Source organism: Moschus berezovskii, chromosome 15, assembly GCF_049115385.1.
Source record: "Moschus berezovskii isolate FMDL1 chromosome 15, NW_MosBer_1.0, whole genome shotgun sequence".
Lineage (NCBI taxonomy): Eukaryota > Metazoa > Chordata > Mammalia > Artiodactyla > Moschidae > Moschus > Moschus berezovskii.
In genome coordinates, this window is record NC_142474.1 from 59,816,669 (window position 1) to 59,826,174 (window position 9,506).

Here is a 9,506-nt window from a genome sequence, read left to right on the forward strand (position 1 = left end):
TCTCCCTGGCCAACCCTTTAGAGTAATGTTGAAATGGCAAAGAAGGTAGGAGCTGCAGAAGAGGAGGTAAGCCTACAGAGGCAAGAGGTAAATCATGCCCTGTGTGATTACAATTCCCTGTTTGGAAATTCACCCTCGTGAAATGAACAGTACTTTTCACAGAGAACACCTTCCGATCCCAGGAAAATGCTGTAGGTTTGCATCAGAAATGCTGGGTTCAAATCCCAGTTCAGTTGCCTAAGAATTAACTAGGAGTTTGGGATTAATATATGCACACTACTACATACAAAATAGATAACCGGGACTTCTCTGGTGGTCCAGTGGTTAGGACTTTGCCTTCCAATAAAGGGGGTGTGGGTGCAATCCCTGGTTGGAGAATTAAGATTCTACATATCGCAGGGTTAAAAAAGCAAAACAAAAAACTGATGCAATACTGTAACAAACTCATTAAAGATTTTATATATGGCCCGCATCAAAAAAATCTAAAAACATAAAATAGATAATCAACAAGGACCTGGTTTATAGCACAGGGAACTCGACTCAATGCTCTGTAATAACCTATGCGGGAAAAGAATATGAAAAAAATGCAATATTGTACATCAGATTCACTTTGCTATACATATGAAACTAGCACAAGAACCCGCCTGCAATACAGGAGACCCAGGTTGGATCCCTGGGTGGGAAAGACCCCTGGAGGAGGAATGGCAACCTGCTCCAGTATTCTTGCCTGGAAAATCCCGTGGACAGAGGAGCCTGGCGGGCTATAGTCCATCGGGTCGCAAAGAGTCAGGCACAACGTACTGACTAAACCACCACATATTCCAATATAAAATAAAAATTAAAGAAAAGAAAATCAACTGTCTAGATTCTTCTAAGCCTTGGTTTCCTTATTTACATGGATGTTTATATGTAGGTTGGTAGGGTTTTTGAGAAGATTGTGAGATAACTTGTATGTAAGTTTCAGCATAGAGTAGTAATCGGGAGCTTTGTTGTTGATATTCTGTTGCTAAGTTGTGTCTGACTCTTTGCAACCCCATTGACTGTAGCTCGCCAGGTTCCTCTGTTCTCCACTATCTCCCGGAGTTTGCACAAATTCATGTCCATTCAGTCAGTGATGCTATCTAACCATTAGATGCTATCTAATAATTGTGGGCATTACAATGTACTTACTTGCAGTGGTTTGAATACATACAGGGAAATTTTGTATTGTATTATATTGGCATGCATAAAGGCATTTTAGATTTGGATGTACATGTCTTAAAAAGCCAGTGGTATTTAAAACTTGGAGGAAGAAAATTTTGTATTTACCCCATGATACCAAAGTTCATTCCATTCTCTAATGATACAGAAAAAGTTCAATTAGGCTTAAAAGTGACCTGCCACCACCTTGAGGCTACAGTAATTATATTCTCTTTAATGGAATTGCTTAAATTACTGCTTTCCTTGTTTTGCACATCACAGCCACTATCCCGCCCTTTTCTCTATAAGCAGTAATTCCTCATTATTTCTTAGGTTAACCAACTAGTGCCAGGCATACACTTCTTCACAAACTACCACGTTAAGAGGCACTTATTTTATACTGGGTCCCTTTTGCAAATATTTCTCCTTTGCAGCATAACTGTGATATTTTAAGAAGCCAAAAAAGAATATATCCAGGAAAGAAGGTAAAGTTTCAAAAGAAGCTTTTGAGAAGGAGAAAAGTAGAAAAGTCTATTGATAATTACAGTGGAGATCTCTACTGATTTGTGTGAAAGGAACGAATACATCACTTGCGGTTTTAATGAACTCCAGGCATCTGAATTAAAAAGGAGCTGGAGTTTAAAATAATGACTCAAGCTTTCTTCAGTGATTTGGAAGCATAAAGAAATGTTATTTCTTTTCTTTTCACAGGCAACCTCTGACAGGATGCCTTCTGTTCTCAACTTGTAAAACAAAAATCTTTTCAAATCTAGATATTCCGGATATTAAAACACGGATTTTTTTTTTTCACCCTCACTGAGGAAACTGAATCATAGTTGTATAGTTACAGACTTAACAAAGCCTAAGCACCTTTTATCCCAAAAGGATCCCTACTAACTGGAAAGGGGTGAAGGTTGGTTGTAAAGTATTTACACGTGAATATTTTATATAATGGGTCAGATGATGACGTGATCAAGGGAAGGTGAACTTAGTTCTGTTTTTTGACAAGTTCAGGCAGTTTAAACATGTCTAATCCAAACACACCTGGGGTTCAAAACCCCAAAGAGCATTTATTTAGGAAAATGGGATCATGATCAGAATAAAATGGTTTAGGGAAGTGTCTGCTGGGAATAAGACTTAGCCCTCCATCTTCAAGGGACAATGACATCAAAGTGCAAATCTTCTCCTGGGCTGGCACACGAGATGGAGAAAGTCACTTCCCCGCCCCTGGAATGGCTGGCTGCTTCTGGAAGAACATGGACTAGGCTCCAGGGGAGTGTTATGCCCTCAGTAAAAATACAAACAGTGGAGAAGTCTAGAAGTTAAAAATAAAAGCTTCCATCCTCACCAGCCCATGGGTCCTTCTTTCTGATATACGTATCATTTTAGAAATGTTAAATCGAATGATAAGTACACAAAAAATAGACATGGTTTTGGATCAGGCCTTTTAAAAATAAATAGGATCCCACTTTGCATTGCTCTGTGAATAATATGACTTACTTAATGCAATAAATAGTATTGGTCACTTAATATGGCTTGGTTACATGTCCACACCTGCACATCCAGTCTATTTCATTTACTGGCGTGACTGCAGAGAATTGTATTATCTGAATGTACCGTAGCTGACTCCCAAGCACTCGCGTTGACAGAATAAATTGATAAGTCTTTTTGAGAGAAAATTGGGCAATACGTTACACTATCAGTAAACCCTGTAAAAGAACAGTAGAAAACTAGTAATCTGACATCTCGGAATTTATGTTTCAGATTTACTGACACCTGCACAGCAACACAGAAGGTCACAGCAGTGCTGTTCATAACAGGGAAAGGAAAGAGAAATAATCGAAACAGCAATTAAAAAGGGTCAAGTTAATAGATTACAGGGTCACTCCTTTAATTGTTCTGAGGCGAGACTAGCTCTAAATCAGTTTCGGCTCTTCTCACCATTGGAAACACACACATACATTCCCCAAAGAAGAAATTTAAAATGGTCCTTTATGAAAAACCTAGACAGCATATTAAAAAGCAAAGACATCACTTTACCAACAGAGGTCCATATAGTCAAAGCTATGGTTTTTCCAGCAGTCACGTACATATCTGAGGGTTGGACCATAAAGAGGCCTGAGTGCCAAAGAATTGATGCTTTCAAACTGTGGTGCTGGAGAAGACTCTGAAAGTCCCTTGGACAGCAAGGAGATCAAACCAGTCAATCATAAAGGAAATCAACCCTGAATATTTATTGGAAAGACTGATGCTGAAGCTGAAGCTCCAATACTCTGGCCAAGAGTACTGATGCAAAGAGCTGACTTACTAGAAAAGACCCTGATGCTGGAAAAGATGAGGGCAGGAGGGGAAAAGATGACAGAGGACAAGATGGTTGGATGGCATCACTGACTCAACGGACATGAGTCTAAGCAAACTCCAGGAGTTAGTGAAGGACAGGGAAGCCTCGTGTGCTGCAGTTCTTGGAGTCGCAAAGAGTAGGACACAACTTAGAGATGGAACAACAACAACAACAAGTCAATTGGCTAGAATTGCTATCTCCTGCAGTCTTAACACTCACCTGAAAATGGATTCAAATAAAGTTACAGTCAAAGGTGAAGGAAGCCCATAAAAACTTTCCTGCTGCATAATTCAAAAAAAACAATGAAAAAAAAAAAAATCCCTGTGCACCAGCAGGATGGAGGCACATTTACCTGACTAATGACTCCTGCGCTTTGACATTCATGTGACATTCTCAGGGGTGTTTACAAACATTCTTAATGTCAAAGACGGAAAATTAGCAAGAGTTCCTCCGAACCTGTTTCCTCAGCTATTCCAAAAAGCGTGTGTGGCAGCACCCTACTTTCCTTCTGAGTGGTAGGTAGTAATGCCAAAGAAAGGCCCTTCTAGAAAGTTCACAGTGCTCACTACGGATCAATAAAAGCACCTCTCACTGGGGTCTTGGCTGTCCATCCTGTGCATCTGAGCAGAGTGCAGAGCAGGGCAGACAGGCAGGGAGGGACCACAGCTCAGAGGACAGCACCACCGTCGAGTTTATGGAGACTGACATGAGCATCTGCATTTGTGAACATTGGTAAAAATGTTGGTGGGAAATCCATTATCACTTCTGTTGCTTAGTCTATTTTATTAATTTTCTTTTGCTTTTTAATTCGGTGATTAATAGTATTTAACACAAACTTCTTTGTTTATATATTTATTTATTGGCTGTGCCATGAGCCACATGGGATCTTAGTTCCCCAATCATTTTGTGGGTAATTCTTCTCACCATTGTAAACGTACACACACACACTCTCCCCTCCAAAGAAGAAATTGAAAATGGTCCTCTATAAGTGGACCATGCATTGGCAGCTCAGAATCTTAACCACTGGACCACCAGGGAAGTTCACCTCTGTTACTTAATTTTGAGCAACTGGGCAGGGGTGGAAGTGAAGAGAATCGTGTGTGAGGGGAAGCCACAAGCTAGAATTCTAGGGCTCTAAGAGGCCACAAAAGCTATCACCTACCCTTAACCTTGGACAGACTATACTCATGTCATCACACAAAGTCATGCTCCTTTCTGTAAGATCTCTAGAAAAAGATTTCTCCAAACATGTAACAGTTTACATTTACTCTTGCCATTCACACAAAGGAGCAGTTCAGAACTGTTCCTGCTGCCTGTAAAAGGACTCAAAAGCAGCAGAACTTCCTGTCACTGGGATAAAGCTCACCCCAGTCTCCACCTTTTGTTCCTCTCTGGTCCCTCCCTAAGGTCCTCCAGAATTCCATTATTTTCTTTTTAAAACAAAACTTTTTATTTTGCCTTGGGGTATGCTGTTGAGTTGCTAAGTTGTGTCCAACTCTTTGCAGCTCCAAGGACTATGGCCTGCCAGGTTCCTCTGTCCATGGGATTTTCCAGGCAAGAATACTAGAGTGGGTTGCCATGCCCTCCTCTAGGCAGTCTTCCTGACTTTATTTCTTACATCTCCTGTACTGGTAAGTGGGTTCTTAACCACTACTGCCACCTGGGAAGCCCAGATGCTGTGGGGCAACTAAGCCTATATGCTGCAACTACTGAGCCCGGGAGCCCCAACTAGAGAGTAACCCTAACTTGAGAGAAGCCCTTGTACCTAAATTAAGACCTAAAGCAGCCATAAATAAATAAACATTAAAAAAAAAAAAAATCCTAAACTCAAGTTCCTGAGGAATGTTTGCTTTCACCAAATTATGTTTCTCCAGCTTAAAAAAAGTTAAAGAAAGAAAACTGAGAGGCAGGAAGGCCCTGCCCAGTCCACCTGCTGGTCCCTTCTCAGCCTCACATTGAAGAGAAAAGCAACATCTCCTTGGATGCCGCCATTTTTCAGGATGACTTTTTTTTTTTTTAATAAACAGATTTTTGGAAACAACTTCCCACCAGGTTCAAAACAGCAGTGTTTCTGACAAACTGAAGTTGATGAATAGCAAGGACCCGGGTCTGAGCCTAAGTAGCTTCTGGAAAACATCTTCCTTCTCATTTAGAAGAGCTTCACGCACACCTCCCCCAAAGAAAGTCCTAGTTCCACATCCTGACCTGCTAGATTTCAGTGCCTTTCTTTCCGAAGAAACAATTCTCAAAATCTTTTTTAAAAGAGAAAACTGTAACACAGTTGACCTCTGAACAGCATGAGTTTGAATTGGGTTGGGCCACTTACACGTGGAATTTTTTTAATAAACACTGTATATGTACTGTAAATGTGGGGCTTCCCTGTGGCTCATTGGGTAAAGAATCTACCTCCGATGCATTAGACACAGGAGACGTGGGTTCGATCCCTGGGATGGGAAGATCCCCTGGAGAAGGAAATGACAACCCACTCCAGTATTCTTGCCTGGAGAACCCCATGGACAGAGGAGCTTGGTGGTTTACAGTCCATAGGGCTGCAAAGAGTTGGACATGACTGAACCAACTGAGCACGCATGCACTGTAAATGTACTTTCTCTTCCTTAAGATATTTTCCTCCAGTTTATTTTATTGTAAGATACACTTATAAATAAATATAACATACAAAACGTGTTACTCGACTGTTTATGTCATCTGTAAGGCTTCCAGTCAACTGGAACCAGTAGTAGCAGCCCTACTACTAGTAGGCTACTAGTAGCAGATCAATTTTAGGAGAATCAAAAGTTATACGTGGATTTTATACCTGCACTGTTCAAGGGTCAACTGTAATGAAAGATCACAACTCCTTGTCCTAAGAGGCTTTTAAAATTCGGACATTACATCTTATTTGTAATATGCATAGACCTAGGTATGTTCTTCAATAGGAAATCTCGCTACTAGTAAGTGATGGACGCAAGATTTGCATCCAGGCAACCTGGGCCTTGAATCCCTGTGTTCAGTCCCTGTGATTCAATAAATCTTTACTAAATCCTGATGGGTGCAAAACATGTTTCTAGATGCAATCACTACTTATGAATCAGCAGATAATCTCTGAGCAATACAACAATTAAGTGTAATAAAAAGCTTAATGGACTTCTAAAACAAGGTCTGTGGGTCAAAAAAATGAAAATTAGAATATTCATTAGTGACTCGGAATCTATGTGGAATTTCGGCACCCTGTGGCTGTTTGATTTCATGCCTGGTTTCTACTTTAAACCTGCAGCACAGTGGTTTATATTTGGAATCGAAACTTTGAATGAAATCCATCTTTGCCTGCAGACTCTGCCCTTGAGATAATCAGAGCTTTGCCCAGGGTCCCAAACTAGAGCTGGGCACCATACAGTCTGCAGGCATTCAGATGATCACTTTTAGTGAATTATCTAGGACAGAATAAGTTCGCCCTTGGTAGCTCAGAGATCAGGATGCTTTTAGGATTCCTCTCGATGACCCTACCTACCACTCCTGCTAAGAACCTTCTTCTGGGAGTGGGGAACCCCAACAATTCTGAACAGCCTGAGGTGGACAACTTGGAAACATCAGAGAAGTCATTAGGAAAACTCTGGAACTAAGAGAGTGTTTTCTCTGGCTGAAAACCCTGCTGTTAAAAATAACACAATGAAAAACATATTTGTCTCTGACACACAATGGATGTAGAATATAATTATGGATTGTTTTGGTCTGGGAGGGAGGTGCCAAGGTCTAGAATACAAAAGAGAAAACACAGTGTGTCCGACCCTGGCTCCCTGTGGCTGTTCCCACAACCTCCTGGTGGCTTAGTTTCTTGCTCAGGTAACAGCAAAACCCAACTCTTCTTGCAGGGCCCAGAAACATTGCAAGCAGGTAAGAGTTAACCCTGTAAGTCTTTGAAGGGAGAAACTCTATCAATAGCTGACAGGAAAAAGTAAAATAATATCACTTCTCTCTAGCCTGTCTAGAAAAAGTGTCACAAATATAATTAATGTAAAAACACGAATATCCCAGCTCCTTTGACACACTTAACATTTTGTATTTTAATTACTTTATAACAGAAATAATAGTTGCCTCAGGGAGTCATTTCGGGAACCCATTAATGTATTTTTTTCTTTTAGAGATCTCTAAAAGGAGGGAGAGATAGGAATACCAGACCACCTGACCTGCCTCTTGAGAAACCTGTATGCAGGTCAGGAAGCAACAGTTAGAACTGGACATGGAACAACAGACTGGTTCCAAATAGGAAAAGGAGTATGTCAAGGTTGTATATTGTCACCCTGTTTATTTAACTTATAAGCAGAGTACATCATAAGGAACGCTGGGCTGGAAGAAGCACAAGCTGGAATCAAGATTGCTGGGAGAAATATCAATAACCTCAGATATGCAGATGACACCACCCTTATGGCAGAAAGTGAAGAGGAACTCAAAGGCCTCTTGATGAAAGTGAAAGAGGAGAGTGAAAAGTTGGCTTGAAGCTCAACATTCAGAAAACAAAGATCATGGCATCTGGTCCCATCACTTCATGGGAAATAGATGGGGAAACAGTGGAACAGTGTCAGATTTTATTTTTTTGGGCTCCAGAATCACTGCGGATGCTGACTGCAGCCAGGAAATTAAAAGATGCTTACTCCTTGGAAGGAAAGTTATGACCAACCTAGATAGCATATTAAAAAGCAGAGACATTACTTTGCCAACCAAGGTCCATCTAGTCAAGGCTATGGTTTTCCTCTGGTCATGTATGGATGTGAGAGTTGGACTGTAAAGAAAGCTGATCACCGAAGAATTGATGCTTTTGAACTGCGGTGCTGGAGAAGACTCCTGAGAGTCCCTTGGACTGCAAGGAGATCCAACCAGTCCATTCTAAAGGAGATCAATTCTGGGTGTTCATTGGAAGGACTGATGCTAAAGCTGAAACTCCAATACTTTGGCCACCTCATGCGACGAATTGACTCACTGGAAAACAGTCTGATGCTGGGAAGGATTGGGGGTAGGAGGAGACGGGGACGACAGAGAATGAGATGGCTGGATGGCATCACCGACTCGATGGACATGAGTTTGAGTGAATTCTGGGATTTGGTGATGGACAGGGAGGCCTGGGGTGCTGTGATTCATGGGGTCGCAAAGAGTCGGACACAACTGAGTGACTGAACCGAACTGAAAAGGAGGGGAAAAAAAATAGCAGGAAATGTAGGACAGATTATCTTATGTATTTCAGTATCTCTGTGAGCCACAGTTTCTTCATCTGTAAAGTGGGAATTAAAACAGTGGACTAATCTCACTGGGCTGTTACAGTGGTAAGATGAAGTGAAAGATGAAGCCTAGTTACCAACAGTTAAGGACCACAGAAGTAGTAAATAAGAACATCGCTAACTCGTGGAGCATGCATTCCGAGAACTGGGCTACATGTTATTTTGTCCTCACCACACCATGATTATCATGCCCATCTTAGGGAGGAGAAAACTGAGGCTTAAGGACATGAATTTACTTTCCTAAGGTGACACAGGTAGGAGATGGATTCAACACCCAGGTGTTCTGATGTTAGGGAGAGTTCTCTGTCACTCGAATTGCTTTTCTGCAGTAACTGGGGTGGTCACCCAACAATTTAATATGAATATCAATGCTGGCATTAATTCACATAATTGGATGGCCAAATTTCAGGAGGCTTTCTCAAATATGCTAAATCCTGTCCACGGGCTCCTAAATAGTTTTGCTTTCAAAAGCCCAAATTCCCATTTCACAGGTATCTTCATTCTTAACGCTGTGTTTTCACCTTATGCAGTGCTTTAAAGAGAAAAATAAATGATTTTCATTGCCTTTTAAGCTTGGTGTACCTAACTATTCACATGGCAGCCTGACACCCCCAAGCTAACCCCTTTAAGTCAACTTCGCAGACACACTGTTACCTTCAGCGATTGTTATCACACCCATATCTCTGGCAAGACTGTTTATTCAGGCTTGCTAGTAA

The 9,506-nt window shown here is 41.2% G+C and overlaps 1 protein-coding gene across 23 annotated transcripts in view; it reads right to left on the minus strand.

Annotated features, from left to right (window-relative positions):
* KIAA1217 (KIAA1217 ortholog) overlaps positions 1–9,506 on the minus strand; it is a 360,048-nt gene that overhangs the window by 313,761 nt on the left and 36,781 nt on the right. The gene's annotated exons all lie outside the window — the stretch shown is intronic.